This window comes from Rosa rugosa, chromosome 1, assembly GCF_958449725.1.
Source record: "Rosa rugosa chromosome 1, drRosRugo1.1, whole genome shotgun sequence".
Taxonomy (NCBI): domain Eukaryota; kingdom Viridiplantae; phylum Streptophyta; class Magnoliopsida; order Rosales; family Rosaceae; genus Rosa; species Rosa rugosa.
Window position 1 is genome coordinate 42,627,041 of NC_084820.1, and position 23,924 is coordinate 42,650,964.

A 23,924-nucleotide genomic window follows, 5' to 3' on the forward strand; every position below is an offset into this window, starting at 1 on the left:
AAATTGCGTTTAACTATAACACCTAAAATCAATCACCAAAGGCACACACTCTCATCCAACATCATTCACAAGAACTGATTCTAACTCTCCCAATTAATTACACCAAAATCAACTCCATTGCAAAACTTTAAGTGTCCCGCCTACTTAAACTTAAAACACACAACAACTTCAAATTCACTGCAGCCCATCTCCATACTACGATCCAAAACTTAAGAAAACTAGTTCACCACACAAAGGCCACAAAATTCAATTTCATTCACTTGAACAAAACTATATTCACAAGTCACGGTCAGGTCATCAACCCATGGTGTTCAAATGAATAAATTTCAAATCCAGTTTTCCTTGTGAATCGTAACGTATCGTTCCAAAATGATGCAAGTAACATCAACCACGTATATAAGACACATCTCGCGAACTCAATTCAAATTCAGAATCACCAAAACTACTACTAATTCCAATTCTACCAACAATCCTGATTCTGAAGGAATTATAGTACTCAACGACAACCCAAAACAATGGTCTCTCCTCTCTAACCATCGAGCACAAAATAAAATTCTTGTCTCGCACCTTAAACCCTGCTTAACAACTTACAAGCACAAGGAAGAAGTAACCGCAATAATTTCTTCCCTAACCTCAACCCTACTAACAAACTCCACAAGGACATCTCATTACAAAACAAGATATCTATTATTTGACATGTACATCTCATCCAAAAACATATGTACGTCCAACTTAAGAAGGCAACTTTCTATCCATTAATACTCGTATCCACACTAGGTACGTGCATAGGTCCACATCATGCCTTCAACCAAACACTTCAACATCCAAAAGAACCTCACTTCCATACAACAATCCTCGTTGACTTAACAGAGTTGAATCAAGAGGTTCCTATTCCTCAAGGATTGTAACTCGCGGCCACTGAACTTATTCCAATACGAACCTACAAGACAACTGTAAGGTTCTAAGTACAACCCCTTCGAATCTCCATCACCTAAGGAGTATAGTATGCTTGGCTAATACATGTATAACACTTAAAACACAGTATAAGTCAAATACAAATTCATATTAACCAAGTCAATACTATAGGGAATGTATTCACGTTCCCTAAACGACCTAGCGGCCTAAACAACTCCCAACACTCACGCATACCCAATGACTTAGCCAATACCAAAGAGCACACGATGGGGATCCGCTGCAGACGGGCCATCACTCGGAAGGTATTGACACATCACCAAATATGCACCTTACGCTCTGATACCAAACTGTCACGCCCCGGATTTTGAATGATAAATTCAAATCCGAAACCTGAATAATTACAATTACAAAAAACCAAATCTCGAAACTTCGAGTTCATTATTACAATTCACTCTCACAATATATTATAAAGCTCAAATGAGCATAACACACCTCACAACTTACAATTGTTGTAAAACTCTAACAATTGCTCTAACCGCACGATCACCGTCCTGGTTCTCCTGTCCTGTAGGATTACCCGCTACACAATTTGAATAGTGTACCGGGAGTTGCAACAACACAAAACCCGGTAAGCTTTTTACAGCCAGTATGAGTAAACAAGAAAGAACTGTTGATTTATTAGATTTCAAGACTACCACAAACCCACGTTACTTTCTCACTCTCATATATATATATAGACACTTATGAGTTACTCTCAATTTAGCTCATAAGATCACTCACTCTCATATATATATGTAGACACTTATGAGTTACTCTCAATTTAGCTCATAAGATCCCTCACTCTCATATATATATATAGACACTTATGAGTTACTCTCAAATTCGCTCATAAGATTTCCCAACATTTGGTAGACAGACTCATATATATATATAGACACTTATGAGTTACTCTCAATTTAGCTCATAAGGTTACCATATATATATTGACACTTATGAGTTACTCTCAATTTCACTCATAAGGTCACTCCACATTTGGCAGACAGACTAGAGCTCTAACTGAACGTAACCACTCGTCCGGCCACAGACGTGATTACGATTTAATACTATTAATAACCACCAGCCCAGTACGAGAGCGTGATTCACTAATAGATGCCATGGTCACCTCGTGACCTAGTGATCTCCACAGATCACAACAATTTATTGTTCCTCAACAATAAAACTCAACACCTCTCACAATATATTGTTTCTCAACAATAAACTCAATACCTCTCACAATATATTGTTTCTCAACAATAAACTCAACACAACTCCAACAATACATATTATTTCACGTAATAATATATATACAGACATTCACACAGGAATGTCTAATACACCAACAATAGTTCATATGATTGCAAAATAAAGCAATTAAATATATTGGGTTCGTAATATGAACCACGTGAGGTTTACTCACCTCTAATCCAGCTGCGTCTTCTTAACAGCTCCATTAACAATCTCACGAATCGTCCGCCAAATAAATCCATCGATCACCTAATCCAATAATGATCTTAACTTAGCCAACAACTCAAAAGCACACATATACGGAAACCCACGGTCGGATTCTAATTTTAATGATGATCCAACGGTCAGATCGAAATCATACGATGATCCAACGGTCGGATCTGAATTTAATGATGATCCAACGGTCGGATCCTCACGGATCGCCTTTAGGATCATCCTCCAAAATTATCACGAAGACTCCGATCTTCTTGAATCACTCTAACAAACATCTCCATAAAATTATATGAAAATCCGACGGTCAGATTCTCACGAATCGCCTTCCGAATCACTATTTCTCAATTATACGAAGATCCAACGGTCGGATCTTCGCCCGTGACCTCACAAAGTCACCGGGACAGTCATACGATCAACATATCCAAAATTGAAGCAAAACCGATGGTCAGATCTTCACAGATCGTAAACCGAAGATAAACGTAAAAACGTTAAATAGTAACGTCAAAACGAAAATCCACTATTTATCAACTTTTTCTAACATGACCATGTTATATATCAAAACGCTCGTATGGATGCATAGATCATCACCTAGATAATGAAAACTCGAAGTATGGTCTGATGCGCCGCCACAAGCGGTGGTCAGTGGGCGGTCAACGCGGCGGTCAACGCCGGTCAACCACCTCAGATGGCAAAGTGACCAACTACAAACTGGTTCAAAATGAAAGGGTGGTCGACTTTCATACCTGGAGCTAAGCCTGGTTCGGCCTAGATCGTCCTAGATCAAGCGTTGAAGTTGGATTAATCTCGTGCGTCTGATCAGATTCCAGATTGAATCAGGGACGTCGAAATCTTCAACTCGTGATCTTTCACTCCACACTCCAAATCGTCAAGCAAGGCCTATATGGGGATGATCAGGGGGAGGAGGAGATCACGAAAATGGGGACGATCGGCCCATGCAACGCCGGAAAAATGGTTTTCCGGCCGGGTCCGAATGTTGCTTCTGGGTGGCTTCGATCCAGTTTTTGGAGCAGCGGCGGAGCAAGGCGACACCAGAGGGAGGCTGTGCGTGCGACGGCGAGCTCGGGGAAGGCCGGGTCCGGGGCCAGAGGAGGCTGGAGGACCATCGTTTGGCCGGGTCGGGTCGGTCGGAACCCGAGGGTTCTGAAGGTCGAAGGAAGAGAGAGAACGGAGGTTCTGGGGGCTTTTCCGCAAAAAGAATATTTTTTTCGTCCTTAAATGAAAATAAAAATCAGAAATTTCCTATTTATAGAAAATTCCCAATTTTCAAAAATTCATAACTTATTCATAAGAACTCCAAATATTGCGTTCCACATGTCCACGAACTCGTATCGACGAGCTCAACAACTTTCATGAAGGAAGTTTTCCCAAATTTTGAACGTATAAAAAGTCAACTTTGTTGACCCCCTAAAAACGTTCGTTTTCGAAAATAAAATCGTTCGAACTAATTCCACAACTTCTCCAAGCTTCGTACTCGCTCCTACTATCGTGAAATCATTTCTAAAAATCCACGGAATTTAATTTGGATTTTCCGGGGTATTACAAAGTAGTACTGAAATGATTTCCAATTTGCTCATTCTTTACAAAGAATCCCTTAAAGAAACTTAACAGTACGTGTATAGTTAGGATCACTAGAAGACATTATATTGTTAATTTTTTATATGAAAACAGGGACAGTAAATTTAGTTTATGAAAAATGTCCAAGAATCAAAAATTCCAAGAGAAGAAAAAACATGTAGAGAGAGAGAGAGAGAGAGAGTGAAGAAGAAGAAGAAGAAGAAAATTTCTTTCATGCATGCATAGAAGTGTGTGTATGTTATATATTAGCAAGTTAGTTAACAATTAATCACCTACCAACACGCAGTTACATAAAGAATGAAACTATAAATATCTAAGCAGCAGAAATGCAGAATGCCACTAAATTACCAGCTAAATATCTTGCTTCAACCGAAACAGAACCTGAGAAAATTCCTTGAAAAGTAATAGCTGAAATCAAGATGGAACATATAACGATTGGGATCTTCATCATTTAACTTGCTTATACAGTGTTGGATCATAAACAAACTTGGATGTGCTTTGCTTAATTTCTTCTCGGCATATTTATAGTAATGCAGCAGCTACGTACATTAATGGAGCAGGTGAATTCGCCAGCATCATAGAAATCCACCATAGATCCCATCTCTCATTATCTCATTCTCTAATTAAAATGGTCCTCTACAACTCGACATGGTACACCTGGTTTTAAATCCTTAACTAATTTATGCTTTGTGCTGCCCCTATATATAGTATACACGAGGTTGAGTGAAAATGGTCGGTAGTTAATACTAGTTGTTTATGGCAACATAAAGCATTTATCAATTATTAAAGATGAAAAGTGATGTCATGATTCTAACCAAACGCAGACGTATATATGATTATCAATACAAACATCCTTAGATTCTCACAGCAACCAGGAAGAAGGAAATTAAACAATCTCAACATAATAGGGGCCAAACAGAAACTTATGAAACAAGGGAAATTCTAGTGTACTTGTAGGTATCTCATACCCACATTTACAAAAGTGACAACAAATTTGTTGTCAGAGTGGTAATGTTGAGTCCTATTTTTGTGCAATCTTAGTTCTAATAATGGTAATTACACCTCTTACGACATTGTTACAAGCTTTTGAACAAATTCGTTGTCAATGTTGTAATTGTTGTTGTAATCTTAGTTCTAATAATGGTAATTACACCTCTTATGACATTGTTACAAGCTTTTGAACAAATTTGTTGTCAATGTTGTAATTTTTGTTTAACTATATATAAATAGTGTAAATGAATATCGTAACTTTTGTTCTCAATGTTGTAATTTTGGTTCAAATAATTGTAATTTTTTGTTCAAATAGTTGTAAATGACACTACAAGAAAATGACTCTTTTACCGCGCACATTTTACGGCGTGCATTAATGCATGCCGTAATAGGTATATATTTACGACGCATTTTCATGCAAGCCGTTAATACCCTTTCTGATATGGTCTTTTACGGCATGCATTAGATGCACGCCGTTAATGTCATTTTTCATTTGGTCTTTTATGGCATGCATAGATACACGCCGTAATAGTGTTATCTTTTACAGCGTGCAAGAATAGTACGCCGTTAATGTATTTTTCATTATGGTCTTTTACGGCATGCATTGATGTGTGCCGTAAAAGTAAAAGGCGCAAAAATTTTCGCCAAAATTTTATTTCCCTCCATCTCTTCCCACTACACATTTCATTTTTATTTTTTTCATTTCATAACACAAAAACTCCTCTCTCTCCCCGACACAGACCTCAATTTTCGCCATCTCTTCCTTCCACGTCTCTTCCCACCGCCAAGTCGCCGTTCACTGGATTTGCTCCACCGCCGAGTCGCTGGCTGCGTACCTCCCACCACCATCATGTTCTCTGCTCCTCTCATCGAAATGTCATGGATCGATTGAGCTACGAATTAAAGAACATTGAAGTGGTTGCCGCTATTGGAGATTGGGGCCACATGTTTCAGGGTCTTGAAGTTCCTGAAACCCTTTTGGAGAAAGTTGAAAACTTTGGCCTTGTATTGCTCATTTGCTATCTGGGTTTTCTTCTCTGGCCAAATCAAGGTACAATTTTTTTTCACTTATTGTTTCAATTTTCATCTTCTGCTTGATCTATTTAGGGTTTTTCAATTGTGGGAAGGTTTCTTGTCTGCTTGGTTTGCCTAGTTTGTTGGTTTGACTGCTTGTTTGACCGTATGTACCTACATTTGAGGTTTTATTTTGATCAATCTTGATTGTTCTTAGCTTTAGTGAGACTTTAGTTGGAGAGTGTTTCGATTCGGGGAATCAAATCCCATTCTGGGTCTATTGAGTTGTGTTCAAATTTTGAGTTTTCTGCATTTATGATCAAGCCTAGATAGATAGTTTAGAGAAAAAGTTTATATTTTTTTGTTAAGTTTGAAGTTGAATATGTGCTTGGGTTTGAATTTTGAATGGTTGTTGTTTTTGTCTATGATGAAAAGAACACATCACATCAGAAAATGCTGCAGATACCACTCAAATTACCATCTGCTGTAAGCAAAAAAGAAGAAGTTGAAGATAGAGAGAAGAGTGATAGTAGAAGAAGCAAATCAAATGGGCAATTGGTGCAGAGTAGTTTGCTAAGGACACCATCATTGCCACCGTCTTTAGGGACGCCAGACCTCAGCTCTGTTTGCCCAAAAGACTGAAATTCATGATTGAGAGAAAGAGAGAAGAAAGAAGCACAAGAATAAAGCAGAGAAAAGGAAGAGGGGGACGGGAAGCAATCAAAATCGGTAATTTTGTTTTGTTTTTCTTTCTAGAAGCGCAATTTTCCCCTTTTTTTTTTCCCTTTTGAGTTTTTGGGTTTCCTGTGTTTGCATGGTTTTTGGGATCATTGGAAAATCACAATTGTCAGATAATTGAATCTGAGAACTTCTCAAATGGGAAGTTTTCAGATTTTACCATTATCATTTCTCAATTGAATTAGATAATTGAATCTGTATGTTTGTGTCTATATATACATGTACTGCTTTTCCTTCCTTGACAGAGATATTCCTATCCTTCAATTTGGATCATGTCTGTGTCATATATACTGAGGTTAAGATTATGAATTAGTAACTATTGTTCTATCAATATCCGAGCTTCTGAGGAGAAAGCACTTGATGAATATGCGGTGTTGATTTGAGTTCCTTTCGCTTATAAATGAGATTTCTGGTATTTTTCAACCAAGCCGTTTCTTTGGATCATGCACATTCCATGTTATTATTGTTTATTGTCTAATAAATGATTTTTTTTTATTGCCTAATGCTTTGGGTAGAAGCAAAATGAAATCTCTTCTACAAGTAGTTTACTGAAACCAGTGCTCAAATATGAAAATGAAAACAACCCTAAATGCCAGGAGGAAATGTTGCAAGGAACTCTTTTGGAAAGTAAAAAATAATTGGACCACATTCTATCTTTATGATTGCTGCTATTTTTATAAGTTCAGTAGTTAGATAATTTATACCATATTGAAGAGGCTTTGTTATCTCTTTCTGTCCGACCATTATGTCGGTTTTGAAGAATATTGTTGTAATGCACTCTTATTGTCAAATAAACAAATAATACATTCATCCTCTCCACAATAATTTTTTATGTGGCTCTTTCCAGTGACATTTTAGCTCACCATTATTAGAAAAGATGCTGGACAGAAGCAAGAAATACCATAACATGACCGTCATCTTCCTTCATTAGTTTTGGATATTAATTCGGTGTTATGCGTTTCTGTTTTCTTATAACACATACTTGATGGATATTTACTAATTTGAATGTTGGCTTCTGTTCTCGGATGCATAGCATATTTTTATTAACTTCGTAAACTTGGTACATTCAGTTTGATACTTGGAAAAAATAAGTGTAATTTTCTGCCCTTCAGGTCTGGATAGGCAAAGAATTCTTTCTGCATTCCTTGCCTTGGTCAGATTGAGGGAAAGCATGTTGGCATAGGTCGGCTTTGGGTTTAGTCTGTCCAAGAGGTGTGTTATCTTTAGTATCGTTTTATAGTAGGATTTACTATTGTTTAAAATACCATATTCTTAACAGTTGGAACAACTTAACAAGTAGTTGATATTACTTCTAATGTTCATGTCAGGGATTCAAGGGAGGTTCCATTGAAATCAAACTTCTTTTGTTTCTTTCTGGATAAAGGTCTTTGCTTCCTTAAACTAAGTTAGTTCAGTTAAAATTTGCATATAAGTTAACTCATAGTAGCAGGCACATAAAGGCTATTATCAAAATTCACATATTTTGATTAATTCATATGCAAATTTTATCTCCAATGTGTTTAAATATTTAATTGTATCCATTTTTGGTGTTGGAGATGCAATTTTTTAATGTCATCATTGTCATGCGTTATTCTGGCAAAAATATGGACATACCAATCATTGTCTATGCATTATTCTAAAATTTTTCACCAATTTAACTCATATGTTCTTTGTCATTCATTAAAATCATTGCTGTTCAGGTAATGGATTGATTTTTTGTCTTGATTTTGGTGATGCAGGGGTTTATGATTGTTAGATTGGGTTTGTCATGAACAAGGAGAAGGAAGGTGATTTTTGGAATTGCATTGAGGAAAGCACGAGAGCTGCAGGTAAGATACTGTTTCCTACATTATGTTTCCCTTGTTTTGGTTTCTGAAATTGCTCTAATTTCCATATGAGTCGGACCTCGCTTAAAGTATCCAAAGTTTAATGGCACTTGGTATGAATTTCTCGGCCAATCTTGTTCTTTCTTGTTCCCTAAAATTGTTTGAGATCTGCCTAATACTGATGTATTATATGTGATTCTGTGCTTTATAATTTTTGAATCTTGTATTTTGTTACTGATAAAATATTATCAGTATGACTAAGCATTTAAGTTTTAATCAAACTCCCCAGCTGATCAGGGAGGATGAATTTTAATTTGGTGATGATGATTTCTATGACTAGGCCATTGTAAGTGTGTTTAATTAGGCATGATTATGAAGTTAGTTTTGTGCAAGTAGATAATACTTCCCTTTTGACAGTTCGATTATATATGCTGTACTCTGTTGAGAAAATCTTGTGAGTTCATGTTTTCTTCTGACCAAATATTCACTACTGCAATCTTTTACATTACTATAGGAGTTTCAGTAATACTATAGGAGTTTGATTATATTAACTTAAATGTGTGTTTGCTAGCTGGAATAATGACATAATGGACTTCACAAGGCTAGATTGCGTATTTCTTAAGTTATTTGTTTTCTTTCTTTGTTGTTTATGGTTCTATGATACCTTAATTTGTATCACTTGAGTGTTTACCTCCTTGTGAGGATACTTTTATTTGCTACCAATTTTCTTTGTTTTTGCACTTCTGATGTAAGAGTCTATTTGATTGCATTATAATTACAACCAGAGAGTTTGGAACACCAAGTAGGGCTCAAGGAAGTACAATTGCATGGCCTATCAAGTACATCAAGTTGGTTTAGCTAGTATTGAAACTTTGAGGTAATTTATTCTATCATCTCTTTTTCTTCCATATCTGTGTGCAGATATAAGGTTACTTTTGTTCTTTTTGGTTTTCTGGTTCTTACTTCTTGGTTTCATTTAAAATTATCTTACTTTTCATATAGCTTCAGATTTTTATTGCATTGTTGGAAAGTCTGAAAGAGCTGCATTTTTTCAGAGTTACTTTTGTTCTTTTTGGGCTTATGTACAGGTTTTCTTTTACAGAGTTCATATATCTTCTCCTAAGTTGAGAGCTTGGGTTTTACTTTTGGTGTGATTGGAGGAATGGAAAAGCGCTATGGCCGGATACTAGCTCTCTCTTTTAGTGTTTGTTGGTTTATTTTGTGTTTTTAAGTCATTGATTGTTTTCAGAAAAGTTGTGCTGAAATATTAGGTAATTGAACTTGTTACTGTTAGTGAAAAATTGACATCTTCATATATATGTTTAACTCAGATGGTCATTTGCTATTAGATGGTTTGCTGAGTACTTGCTTCTATTTATTATTAACTGTGTTTTACATTCATAACAGGGACTTCCAGTTTTTGAGGGACTTCCAGATTTTGAGGTTTATATTAGGACTAAAATCAGTTTACCCCCCTGAGGTTAGGGGTCGTCATCATGTTAGTCCCTCTAGTTTCAATTTAATCATGTTAGTCCATGTACTCTCAAATTTCATCATCCGTGTCCAATTTTTAGACTTCCGTCCAAATTGGACGTTAAATCAGTCCAGTGGGCCCCCTTTTGGGGGTAAAATGGTCATTTTGAGCTCCAAATTATATTTAAAAAAAAAATTAAAAAAAAATTCTGTTTCCTTTTTTTTTTTTTTTTTTTTTCTGTTTCTTCGTTTTTTTTTTTTTTCTGTTTCTTTGCTTATTTTTTTATTTTTTTATTTTTTTTTATAATTTTGTCTTCAACCTATACACCACAAGTTATAATAGGTTTATAAAGTGAAGAATAATAGGATATATCCCCAACAAAGTGAAGAAATATCTGTAAAATATGATTAAAAAAAATAAATACAGATATTTCTTCACTTTATTGGGGATATATCCTAAAATTCTTCGCTTTATCGGAGATATACCACAAGTTAATGAAGTTATAATAGGTTTATAAAAACAAAAACAAAAAAACTCTAGGTGTTTATTTTTATTTTTTTATTTTTTATTTTTATAAATTTTTTCTTCAACCTATACACCACAAGTTATAATAGGTTTATAAAAAAAAAAAAAAAAAACTCTAGGTGGTTAAAAAGTCGCTCGCTGGTCTACGATATTTGTGATATATCTTCGATAAAGTGAAAAATTTTAGGATATATTTGTAAAATATATCTATAAAATATAATAGGTTTATAAAGTGAAGAATAATAGGATATATCCCCAATAAAGTGAAGAAATATTTGTAAAATATGATTAAAAAAATAAATACATATATTTCTTCACTTTATTGGGGATATATCCTAAAATTCTTCGCTCGCTGGTCTACGATATTTGTGGAACATCTCCGATAAAGCGAAGAATTTTAGGATATATCCCCAATAAAGTGAAGAAATATCTGTATTTATTTTTTTAATCATATTTTATAGATATTTCTTCACTTTATTGAGGATATCTTAAAATTCTTCACTTTATAAACCTATTATATTTTACAGATATATCCTAAAATTCTTCGTTTTATCGGAGATATATCACAAATATCGTAGACCAGCGAGCGGCTTTTTAACTACCTAGAGTATTTTTTTTTGTTTTTATAAACCTATTATAACTTGTGGTGTATAGGTTGAAGACAAAATTATAAAATAATAATAATAATAATAAGCGAAGAAAAATAAAAAAAAACAAGAAAATAAAAAAATAAAAAAAATGCAAAAAAAAAAAACAGAAAAAAATGCAAAAAAAAAAAAAACAAAAACGAAAAAAAAAAATCTTTTTTTTTTTTAGTTTTTTTTTTGTCTTGAAATGACCATTTTAGCCCTGAAAAGTCAGACTTAACGGTCCAAATTGGACGGAATAGTAGAAATTGGACACGGATGATGAAATTTGAGAGTACAGGGACTAACATAATTAAATTGAAACTAGAGGGACTAACATGATGACGACCCCTAACCTCAGGGGGGTAAACTGAAATTAGTCCTTTATATTAACATGCCCTACTGATGATAAAGTGCTCAAAGTGATGGTCGATTGAGAGAATCTGCATTTGGATAGTTAGATGTTCAAAAGATGCAATATATTTTCTAATATGCTATATTCTTAACATAAGTTTAAACTCAAGTTGGCTAGAAATTGTACTTAGTCTGTAGTAGATTGGATATGACAAGTTTGTTAAAACCCTTTCTATTATCTATGATATATATGTTGATTCACCTATACTTTGAGATTATTATTCTTGCTTAGGATTTACAAAATGAAATGTTAGTTGACCATTTTTGGATTATGAGCAGCCACGAAACCTCTCTGCCATAAAGACTTTTATGGCTGCCTATGTGCGTCGTAAGTGACATATAAAAATTGACAGGAAAGCCTTTTACAGCGTGCAAATTGGGCCGTAAAAAACTGAGCAACTAATTCTTTTACGGCATGCAAAAGTGTGCCATAAAAACAGTCTTTTACGGCATTCGAAGTAGGCCGTGAATAGAGTGCTAGATAGCCTTTTACGGCATGCCCTGTGTGCCGTAATAAGTGGTCTAAAAAGTCATTTATGGCGTGCTTTCTTGACATTCACGGCTTGCAAACATCCCATAAATCAAATTGGATATACTTGAGAATATATTTACGGCCTGCTTGGATGCACAATTACGGCCCTCTTATGAACGCCGTTAAAGAGTAATGTCTTTTACGGCTCCAGCATTTACAGCCTGCATTTGTGCGCCGTAAAAGGGTATTTACGGCGCACATTGTGGGCGGTAAAAGACTGTTTTTGGTGTAGTGTGAGTGTATGAGATACCCACAAGTACCATAGCTTGTCTCATGAAACAAAAACACCTACGCCCTTAGGTTTCATTTGTTTAACTTTTAGCATCGTCGAGTGTAAGTCATCTCTTCTGTTTCTCAGGTGACCTGCAGATTGTCTGGCTTTGTATGGTGCAGAGAAGCACAATTCGTCAATGTCGATAATGAGGAACTTCAAAATCAAGAGCAGTCACACCAAGTCTATATAAGCGGAACCATGATGAGTAAGTACTATTTCCCATCCATGCATATGTATTGCACTGCCGGTATTTTAGTATATGGGTTACAGTTCTTCAAAATATTATGTCGTAATCGAGGTAGAAGTCGAGGTTGTGTAAAAGCTAGGCAATCAATAATGATGGTCGAGTAGCTAAAGTTGAAAGAATATATATGTTTGGAGCAGCTATAGTTCGTATTTCGTAGAACTAATATATAGTTGCATACATTAAATTGGTGGAGGTCAAAATGCATGGAGCATAATAGTTTGACATAATCCTCTCACGTTGCGTCGTGCTAAGACAAGCAAGAAATCGAAGAAATGAAGGTAGAAGGAGATGAGAGAAAGGGGAAGAAGTGAAAAGATTTCTGTCGAAATAATACATTTTTGCTGAATTGAATTGAGAGTACACTGATAATTTTTCTCTTGCTAATTAAATATTATGAAATGACTATCTTACTCTTAATACTTTTCAGACTTGTACATAAATCAACCCCGGGTCAAATACTTGATTTAGATTGTTAGAAGCGGCTCCCATATCTATGTGAGTATGTCCAAGATGGACTCACGTACTGTACATGAAACACAATGTTGTTTAACTAGTCAATCAATTCTCTACTCAGTTGTGATAAATTATCATTAGATTTAAATTCAGTCATAGATAATCGGGCGAAATATAAATAAATTCAATATTTTTGATCTTTTGCTATCTAACACTTATAAATTCAAGGTTAAGCAATGTAACAATTAGCATAATGGAGTTCTGGATGTCCATCTTAATATTAAGCACAGTGTTGTAGAGAATTGTAATTGTGTGTTTATTATTGATAATAGGAGCCCTTATATAGGGAGTTACAAGGTACACAAAAGGTAAGAATCCGAATACAATTGAATACCTAGAACCTTTTCCTATTACAACTCTAAACCCTAGTTTGTAGAGGCACACATTATGTCGACATCCTTCAACACTCCCCCTTGTGCCGCTCAAACTTGGTGATGACGCTTTGATCGTTGCCTCACTAAAAACCTTGCCAGGTAACAAAAAACTCTGTGGGACAAAAATAACCCTGGTCGAAGGGCAAAAAGAGCACCACACGTCCTTCACTCTTCGAGATCGAACATGTAGACATCATACCTCCCTCTGATGTCAATATCTCCCCCTGATACAATCATGGGAGTTTGGATAACTTTCTTAATCCGATGCTCTTCACATGTTTCTCGAATGTGGATTTAGGTAACGACTTAGTAAATAAGTCCTCTACATTATCCTCAGATCGGATTTGGTTCACTTCAATATTTAGAAGTGCCTGTTATTGCTGATTGTAAAAAAACTTAGGCGATATATACTTGGTGTTGTCGCCCTTGATGAAACCTAACTTCATTTGCTCAATACAAGCGGCATTATCTTTATAAATGCATGTAGGTTCATCTGTGGTAGACTTCAAACCACAAGTTCCTCGAATGTGTCTAACTATAGACCTTAGCCATATGCATTCTCATACAGCTTCATGTAGAGCAATAATATCTGCATGATTTGAGGAAGTAGCAACAAGGGTCTGCTTTATAGACCTCCAAGATATCGCAGTGCTTCCCATAGTAAAGACATAACCTGTTTGGGAGTGACCTTTGTGAGGGTTAGAGAGATACCCTGCATCAGCAAAACCCATCAAGACATCGTTGTCATTTTGATGGAGGGGAGGAGGAGCACGGAAGGTGGCATTTTGCCTAGTGGGGTCCGATCCCACACTCCCGTTATTTCTTTTCTCTCTGTAGGGATAAAACAAGCCCATATCAATCGTACTTCTCAAGTATCGAAAGATTGTCTTTACACCAATCCAATGGCGGCGTGTTGGCGCAGAACTGTGTCGAGCTAACAAGTTCACTGCAAATGAGATATCTGGTCTTGTGTATTGAGTTAAGTACAATAATGCGCCTATTGCACTTAGATAGGGCACTTCATCCTCTAATAAGTCTTCGTCCTCATCCTTTGGACGAAACGGATCTTTTCCAGGCTCAAGACTACGGCCGATCATGAGAGTACTCACAGGCTTTGCTTTATCTTCATTAAAGCACCTTAGTAATTTTTGAGTATATGTTGACTGATGGATCATAATCCCATCACTACGGTGCTCGAGTTCTAGTCCGAGACAAAACCGTGTTTTCCCAAGATCTTTCATCTCCAATTCGGATTTCAAGTATTTAGCAGTTTCATTTAACTCATCTAGAGTTCCAATTAGGTTCATGTCATCGACATAAACTGCTACAATTGCAAATCCAGAACTTGTCCTTTTTATAAACACGCATGGGCATATTTCATTGTTGACATATCCCTTCCCAATCAAGTAGTCACTTAGACGGTTATACCACATCCGTCCGGATTGTTTCAATCCATATAGTGAGCGTCTCAATCTTATTGAAAACACGCTCCGTAGTTTAGAGCTACTTGATTTGGGTAATTGAAGTCCATCTGGAACCTTCATATATATCTCTGAATCTAGATCCTCATAGAGATATGCTGTAACCACATCCATAAGTTGCATGTCAAGTTTTTTGGAAACTACCAAACTGACAAGGTAGTGGAACGTTATAACGTCCATTACGGGAGAATATCTCTCCTCGTAGTCGATTCCAGGGCGTTGTGAGAAACCTTGCACCACAAGGCGGGCTTTGTATCTAACAACCTCATTTTTCTCATTACGCTTTCTAACAAAGACCCATTTATGGCCAACAGGCTTTATATTTGGGGGTGTCAGCGTTATAGGCCCAAATACCTGTCTCTTTGTTAGTGAATCCAATTCAACCTGGATCGCATTTTTCCATTTAGGCCAATCTGCTCTTCGTTGATATTCTTCAACGGACCGAGGTTCGATATCATCGTGTTCTATAATTCCTTGAGCAATAGAATATGCAAACACATCATCAAGGATAATAGAATCTCGATTCAACGTCTCATGTACACTAGTGTAATTCATGGAGATCTCCCTACTCCCTGGAATTGGTTCTAACATTGGAGCGTCCTCCAATGAGACGGGTTATTTATGTCGATGATTAATGGATCTCTTTGTGCCAAACTCGCTTTCTTTCTTGGGCGAGAATCCATCGAACCTTTGGGCCTCCCACGTTTCCTTACTGGGAGCCCGGCCTGAGCCACATTGCCATCACCATTAGTGGTGGCGGCGCCATGCCCAATACCCGTAGGGGTGGCGCCATGTCCACTATTTTTAGGGACATCAATCCTTGCAGGCACGTTTGCAGCAGGTATATGTGATCTTGTCACTTTAGCGATATCAGAAAACGCATCAGGCATAGAGTCTGCTACGTTCTGAAGATCGAGAATTCTCCCCACCTCAATTTCGGACTGTACGGTTCGGGGATCAAGATGAGACAAAGTGGGGACAGACCACGACAATTCCTACCGTTTCTGTTGAACATTATTGTTCTTATCTCCCCCTAACGACGGGAAGACTGTCTCATCAAAGTGACAATCTGCAAATCTAGCGGTAAATTGATCGCCTGTCAAGGGTTCTAAATAGCGGATAATGGTTGGAGAGTCATATCCAACATAAATGCCCAATCGTCTTTGAGGACCCATTTTGGTGCGCTGTGGCGGCACAATTGGCACATAAACTGCACACCCAAATATGCGTAAGTGTGAGACGTCAGGCTCATATCTAGTAACCAGCTGGGACGCAGAAAAGGGTTGAGTGGCAGTAGGCCTCAGACGAATAAGCACAGCTGCATGCAATATTGCATAGCCCCAAGCAGAAACAGGGAGATTGGTGCACATAACCAATGCTCTAGCGACCATTTGAAGTCTTTTAATGGCAGCTTTTGCGAGACCATTTTGGGTGTGAACATGAGGAACAGGGTGTTCAACCTTAATCCCAATGGACATGCAATAGTCATCAAACGTTTTTGATGTAAACTCTCCAGCATTGTCAAGACGAATTGACTTAATGGGTTGATCAGGGTGGTGAGCCCTTAACTTAATGATTTGTGCTAGGAGTTTAGCAAATGCAGCATTTCGTGTGGACAAAAGCATGACATGTGACCAGCGTGTCGATGCATCAACCAACACCATAAAGTATCTAAATGGTCCGCAAGTTGGTTGGATAGGTCCACAAATATCACCTTGGATTCTTTGTAAGAATGGCATGTTTTCTTTAGTGTCCTTTGCATAGGATGGTTTAGATCCTAACTTTGCTAAAGAGCAGGCTTTGCAAAACGAATGATGAGCTTTGGAAGCAACCAAGGAAGAATTTGGTTGTACCATGAAGTCACAATTGACTTTAGAAGTAGAAAAAGGAACCAAGGAGGCATTAGTGGTGTCAATACCACTTTTGGGCCGCAGGGGGTAAGCGGATCTGGCCCTACCTTGGACCAAATGTTGGTTCTGACTTCTTTTCGTTTTGAAAAATGGATGTCCGTGTGAAGTCTTTAGTATACGGATCATCATATCACGACCTAGGTGTCCCAGACGATCGTGCCAAAGCCTATATGTGTCAGAATCCCATAAGTCATCTCACATGACATGGTTAGATTCAACGACTCGAATAGTGGTTGCATACAACCCACTAGAGCAACACATAAGTTTCTCTAATACTCGTTTATGTCCGTAGTCATTAGAGGTGATGCAAAGGAACTCTTGTCCATTCTCACAATGTGTTTCCACATGAAAACCATTGGCTCTTATATCTTTAAAACTCAATAGGGTTCTTCCAGCCCTAGGAGCATATAGAGCTTCAGTGACATTAATACTTGTGCCATTTGGCAACATAAATTGAGCTGGTCCTCGACCATGAATCAATTGTGATGGCCCAGCCATCGTAGTCACAGAAGATCGACTAGGCGTCATCCATAGAAATAATTGCCTATGTCACAATATAGTATGTGTGGTGCCACTATCAACAAGGCATTCCAACTCTCCAGGAAACATACTGAAAAATAATAAAGTTCGAAATTAAAAACATGTCCATGACATTGAATAATAACACGATACTTTATTAATAAATATAGCCAATGATTACATCAAAGGTTCCAAAAAGTCTAATCCAAAATAAAGAAAATCAAACTGAGACACATTGTAGTCACTCTATCCGTTTGGTAACTCCAATCAAATATGACCAAGAAAGTAGAGAGAGATGTTGGTGGAGCGAGGCTCGCTTAAGTACCAATTATCTCAATGACTTTCCTAGACATCATATTTTATTGGGTGCGCCACATAAGAAAGAGTTTATACAATTGTCATTTATTGACTAAGGCATATTTGCCATTACAAAAATTCTTGGAAAATAAAAAGGACTAATCTAATCAAAGTCTGCAGCATCCTTGTGCACTTCATCTTCAGCTTTGAAGTCCTCTATGGTGAGATTGACATCTCTACCATCTTCTTCTTCTTCTGCAAGGTACACTTCTTGCTCCCTTAGGTCCCTGTATGCCCTGTATCTTGCAGCCAGTTGCTCGCTTGCCTTACATTGCTTGAACCAATGCTCACTTGATCCACATCGATGACACATATCATTGTGGTTGCCTCCCTTCAATTGAGGTGCACGTTGTGGTCGTTCCCTAGGAGGGTTGGCTCCACCACCACGACCCATGGCTCCACCACCATGAGCTATGGCTCCACCACCATGGCTAAGGTTGCCACGACCCCCTCTCCCACGTGTGGCGTTGCCACCACGTGTATACGCTCCAAACTTGCGGTTTCCTTCCTGATTAGGGCGGTTATATGGACCCATACGTCCCTCATATCCCTTATTCCTAAGGTTCCGCTCCTTGCGCCCTCCTTTGGGTGTATTATAATTCGCCTCATGAACGCTCTTAGTTCCAATGGGCCTTGAATTATAATTCCTCACGAGTATGTTATCATGTTTCTCAGCTACAGATATGATATTGATAAGCTGATGAAACCTTGTGATCCGTCCAGCATTGACTTCAGTACGGTATTGCTTTGATACCACAATGGCTGAAACGGGGAAGGTGGAGAGAGTCTTCTCAATTAGCTCTCTGTGATAGGTTGTCCACAAAATCTCAACATGGATTGTATGCGAAGAGCTTCTGAATTATATTCAACAACAGACTTGAAGTCAGCAAAGCGCAGATTGTTCAATTGAACCTTCAAGTCAGGGAGGAGGGAATCTTGGACATTGCCAAAGCGCTTTTCTAGCGCTACCCATAGCTCTCTTGCATCCTTGATCAACATATACTCCAATCTGAGTGCTTTGTTCATATGACATCGCATCAAGATGACTGCTTGAGCATGCTTTGCAGGTGTTCGGACGAACACAAGGTCCGGGTTAGGTGCCTGGATTATGGGTAATATTCCCTTTGAAGTGAGATGGTTCTCAACATCGGTTACCCAGCTATGGTAATCCGAGCCTGTTGAGTCAAGCATGGGAAAGTTGAGTCTAGGTTCATTCGACATCCTGAAAATAAGAAGAGAAGGTATATTAGTTTCGGAGCTAAACTTCCACGAAAACTAAAATAATAAGATTTCCGAGCTATGCTACCAAGAAATCAATTTCCAAGAATCTCTTTTGGATTAGACCAAACAATGATGTTTTAATATGGTCACAATTTGATGCTTACAGACGCTCTTAGTCCAAGCATTATGAACACTCTTAGTTTATACGAATGCTCTTAGTTCGTTTAATTATGAACACTCTTAGTCCATACGAACACTCTTAGTTCGTTAAGCGTGAATCCCCACAATTCCGCTTTGTTAAATACTCAAAACCATTTGGCAACATATATTCCAACATTCTGCAGAAAATAAAAGGAATTTAAACTACAATAAAACAGCAACCTTAATTATAAAACTTACGTGATTTGGGGCTTGAGAACACGCGCATGTTGGAGTAGGCGTGTTTTTGGGGCAGCAACAATAAGTGACATCAGCAACAGCAGGTGATGTACACGGACTCAAGCAGTAGCAGCGCAGGAAGGCAGGTTGCAGGACTGCGGAGGCTTCGGCGCTGGTGGCTGGGGTGCGCGGGCACGGCAGGAGGATGCAGCAGGGGCTGCAAGGCTTGCGGCAGCAGCAGCGCAGTCTTGGCAGCAAGAGGTGCGGCAGCAGGTGTGCTGGGCGAGGAACGCAGCAAGGACGCAGGGGGCGTGCGCTGCTGCAGGTAGCAAGCAGGCGAGCTGGGCAGCGCGGGCTGCAGGTAGGCCGGTGGGCTGGTGCGCGGCAAGGGCAGCAGTAGGCTGCAGCGGCTTGCGGTAGGGAGGGCTGCAGTAGGGCTGGGGGCTGCAGGGAGGCTGGAGGCAGGGGCAGCAGGCTAGGGTTTTCGGCAGTTTTTGGTGTTTAGGGTTTTAGGTTTTTTTTTTCTTTTTTTTCGGCTAGGGTTAGGGCTCGTGCTGATAACGTGTTGTAGAGAATTGTAATTGTGTGTTTATTATTGATAATAGGAGCCCTTATATAGGGAGTTACAAGGTACACAAAAGGTAAGAATCCGAATACAATTGAATACCTAGAACCTTTTCCTATTACAACTATAAACCCTAGTTTGTAGAGGCACACATTATGTCGACATCCTTCAACACACAGGTTTATTCAATTTGAACTACATTTTTTTTTCTTTTTTGCAATACGTACATAAAAAAAAAAGTACACGATTTTGGAGTTACACTCGAGCAATATGAAAGAGCAGTAATGAATGGCCTTCGGAGCTTGCAATTAATTGTCTATCCTCTGCTGCTCTGCAAACTGCAGCATCATCATAACACTAGAAGAAACCCCCCAATAGTTGATAATTATTCTCAATATATATAAACGTCGGATTCCAATTCTCATACTCGTTGATAATTCTCTTCAATCTGAAAATGTGTATGGTGTTCTGGGAGATCTCTCAGTTTCATGATCAATTATAGCGGGTGGTGGACTGTGGTGTCGACCGTTTAATACTGGTGATGGTCACCTCCAAGGTGCAGGTGCATGCAGGCTTTGAGTCACATCCATAATTGTCACCAGTAGTCTGCAAAAATAGCTTACTACAACTATCTGCTGATGAACCAAGTAAAGAACATATGGAATGATCCAAAAATCTTTGGCCTGAATATTAGTACAAACACACCAATTAGACAAACATACTTTCCGCATATGTTTTGATCGATCAATTTGAGTAATGTTTTTAATACAGTGAAATTTGCTTCATATATAGCTGGATAGTAGATGATGCATACAGTACTTGCCAAAACCCAGATGTTTAGGGTTTAGAAATTTAGGAGTTTTTCTCTATTTGAATTTAGGGCACTTTTTAATACTGTTTTCCCTGTTGTTGATTTTTCTGCAAAGATAGTCCTAAATGGTGAGGTCTAATAAATATATATATGGTTAGAAACCATATGTGTTGGTGTTCGATTGATCGAAAGTCATTTTTGTTTGGCTCAAGCGATTTGGGTGGGCGTTGGGAATTTCCTTACAGTTACATGCAACTATATATACTCATGTAATTCGCCGACTACCAGTGAGTTGTGAGTTGCGACATGTTGGTTAGCTGATTAAACTAATATACATGTGATTTTTCAGGACGGAATTATGAACAAAAAGCCAAAAATAAATAATAATAGTAGTAATAATTTAATAATTGTTTTAGGAAAACTGAATTGGGAGAGAATTGAATCATGCTTTCATTGATAATAGAGGCCTATTTATATAGAGGATTACAAGCATAGAGATAGAGTTGTACATGGAAACATAATCGTACATTGATTGGATATCTCCTAAGATTCTCTGAGAATATCTCTAATATAAACCCTATTTCAACTAGAGCAAGTAACCTCGAGTTTGGGCCAGACACATATTCTGGATTTACTTGAACACTCCCCCTTGTGTCGCCCAAACGTGGTGCTCCTCTCGTTGCCTCATTAAAAGCCTTGCCGAGTAACAAAAACTCTGTGGGACAAAAATAACCTCAGTCGAAGGGGAAAAAGAGCACAACACACCCTTCACGTTTCGAGACCATACATGTAGACATCTCCCCCCGGTGTCTGCATCTCCCCCTGATGACAACGGTCATGGGAGTTCGGAAACTTCCGCAAACGATGCTACTAACATGTTTCTCGAAAGTGGAATTTAGGCAATGACTTAGAGAGCAAGTCTACCACACTGTCCTCAGATTGAACCTAGTTCACTTTGATCTTGAGGAGAGTCTGTTGTTGTTGATTATGCTTGGCGTTGTCTCTTTTGATGTAGCCTTGCTTCATTTGTTCAAAACAAGCAGCATTATCCTAAATGCTCGTAGGCTCATCTGTGGTAGACTTCAAACCACAATTGTTCGAACATGCGTAATTAGGGATCCAATCCATATACATTCACTAACTACTTCGTGAAGAGCGATGATCTCTGCATTGTTTGAAGATATAGTGACTAGGGTCTGTTCTATAGACCTCCAAGATATCACGGTCTTTTACCCATGGTGAACACTTAACCAGTTTGGGAATGACTTTTGGTGGGTCAGAGAGATACCCAACATCAGCAAAACCTTCCAAAACACATGTCGTTTTGGGATGGGGATAGTGGACGCAGGTCAGTGTTGGCGGCGTTCCTGGTGTGTAATGGGTCCGAATCCATCATCTCTCTGTAGGAATAGAACAAGCCCAAATCAATCGTACATCTCAAGTACTGAAAGATATCTTTTACACCAATCCAATGGCGTCGTGTTGGCGCAAAGCTATATCTAGCTAACAAGTTCATTGCAAATGAGATGTCCGGTCTTGTGCATTGAGCTAAGTACAATAATGCGCCTATTGTACTTAAGTAAGGCACTTCTGCCTCTTGCATATCGTCGTCATCATCCTTTGGACGAAGAGGATCATTTTCAGGATCAAGACTACAGACGATCATGGGGGTGCTTGAAGGTTTGACCTTGTCAAAATGCCTAAGCATCTATCAACACGATGCTCAAGTTCCAAACCGAGACATAATCATGTTCTCCCAAAATCCTTCATCTCAAAATCAGATTTCAACTGTTCAGCGGTTTCCCTTAACTCTTTAAGGGCTTCCAATGAAGATCATGTCCAACATGAACCGTGATAGAATCCGAAACTTGTTATGGAAACGCGTGGGCATATCCCTTCCCAATCAAGTAGTCATCTTAGTGAGTGTTTCAACCTTATTGTAAACGCGCTCCATGGTCTAGAGCCACTTGACTTGGGTAAATTAAGTTCACCATGAACCTTCATTTATATTCCGTATCTAGATCCCTATAGAGATACGTAGTGACCACATTTGTAAGCTGCATGTTCAGTTATTCGGAAACTACCAAACTGACAGGGTAGTGGAGTGCAATGACATCCATTACGAGAGAATATGTCTCATCGTAGTCGATTCCAGGGCGTTTTGTGTCAGGAGGTGTTGGCATCACTGGCTCAAAAACCTTCCTCTTTGTTAGAGAATCTAACTTAACATGGATTGCATCTTTCCATTTAGGCCAGATTTCTCTACGTTGGCATTCATTCATCAACGGAGCGTGGTTCGACATCATCTGACTCAACAAATTCATGCGCAACAAAATGCGCAACTACATCATCAGTTATGATAGAGTTTCTATCCCACGTCTCATGTACACTAGTGTAATTTTCATAGAGCTTTATATTCTCAGGAATAGGTTCTGACGTTGAGGCGTCCCCCAACGATAACCATAATCCAGAAGATTCTCATGACACGGATTTTGAGTGTCGATGATCAAAGGATTGGGTTGTGCCAAAGCATCCTTCGAACCCACGGGCCTCCCACGCATCCTAGCTGGGGCCATGGCCTGTAACGCCAGAGTGCCACTCTCTTTGGCATTGGCTCCATGCCTACCTCCGTGTAGGGTGGCGCTACGTCCTCTCGTAGGGACGTCCATCTTTGCAGGCATGTTTGCAGCATATTTGTGTGATCTCGTCACTTTAATGTGGATCAAGATGAGACATAGTGGGGACAGACCACGACAATTCATGTAGTTCCTGCTGAACATCTGTGTTCTTATCTCCCCCTAACGACGGGAAGACTGTCGCATCAAAGTGACATCCGCAAATCTAGCGGTAAGGAGATCACCTTGCAAGGACATTAAGTGGCGAACGATTGTTGGAGTCTCAAATCCAACTGAGTTGCCTATTCGTCTGTAAGGACCCGTCATAGAGCGCTGTGGCGGCGCAATTGGCACATAAATGGCTCACTGAAATGTGCATAAATACGATACTTGTACCCAGTCACTAGCTGTAACGCAGAGGTAGATTGAGTGGCGGTAGGTCGTAGACGGATTAGCATAGCTGCATGCGATATTGCATCACCCCAAGCGGATATAAGGAGATTGGTGCGCAT

At 38.6% G+C, this 23,924-nt stretch overlaps 1 long non-coding RNA gene across 2 annotated transcripts; it reads left to right on the forward strand.

Annotated features, from left to right (window-relative positions):
- Nucleotides 1-5,566: 5,566 nt before the first annotated feature.
- On the forward strand, nt 5,567-10,019 carry LOC133737909 (uncharacterized). 2 transcript variants are annotated; one of them, XR_009859904.1, is made up of 6 exons: nt 5,567-6,049; nt 6,448-6,741; nt 7,863-7,962; nt 8,079-8,134; nt 8,490-8,579; nt 9,362-10,019. It is a non-coding gene; the product is annotated as an uncharacterized LOC133737909 (long non-coding RNA). The 2 variants fall into 2 exon arrangements; XR_009859905.1 differs by having other exon boundaries at nt 6,475-6,741.
- The last annotated feature ends 13,905 nt before the right edge of the window (nt 10,020-23,924 follow it).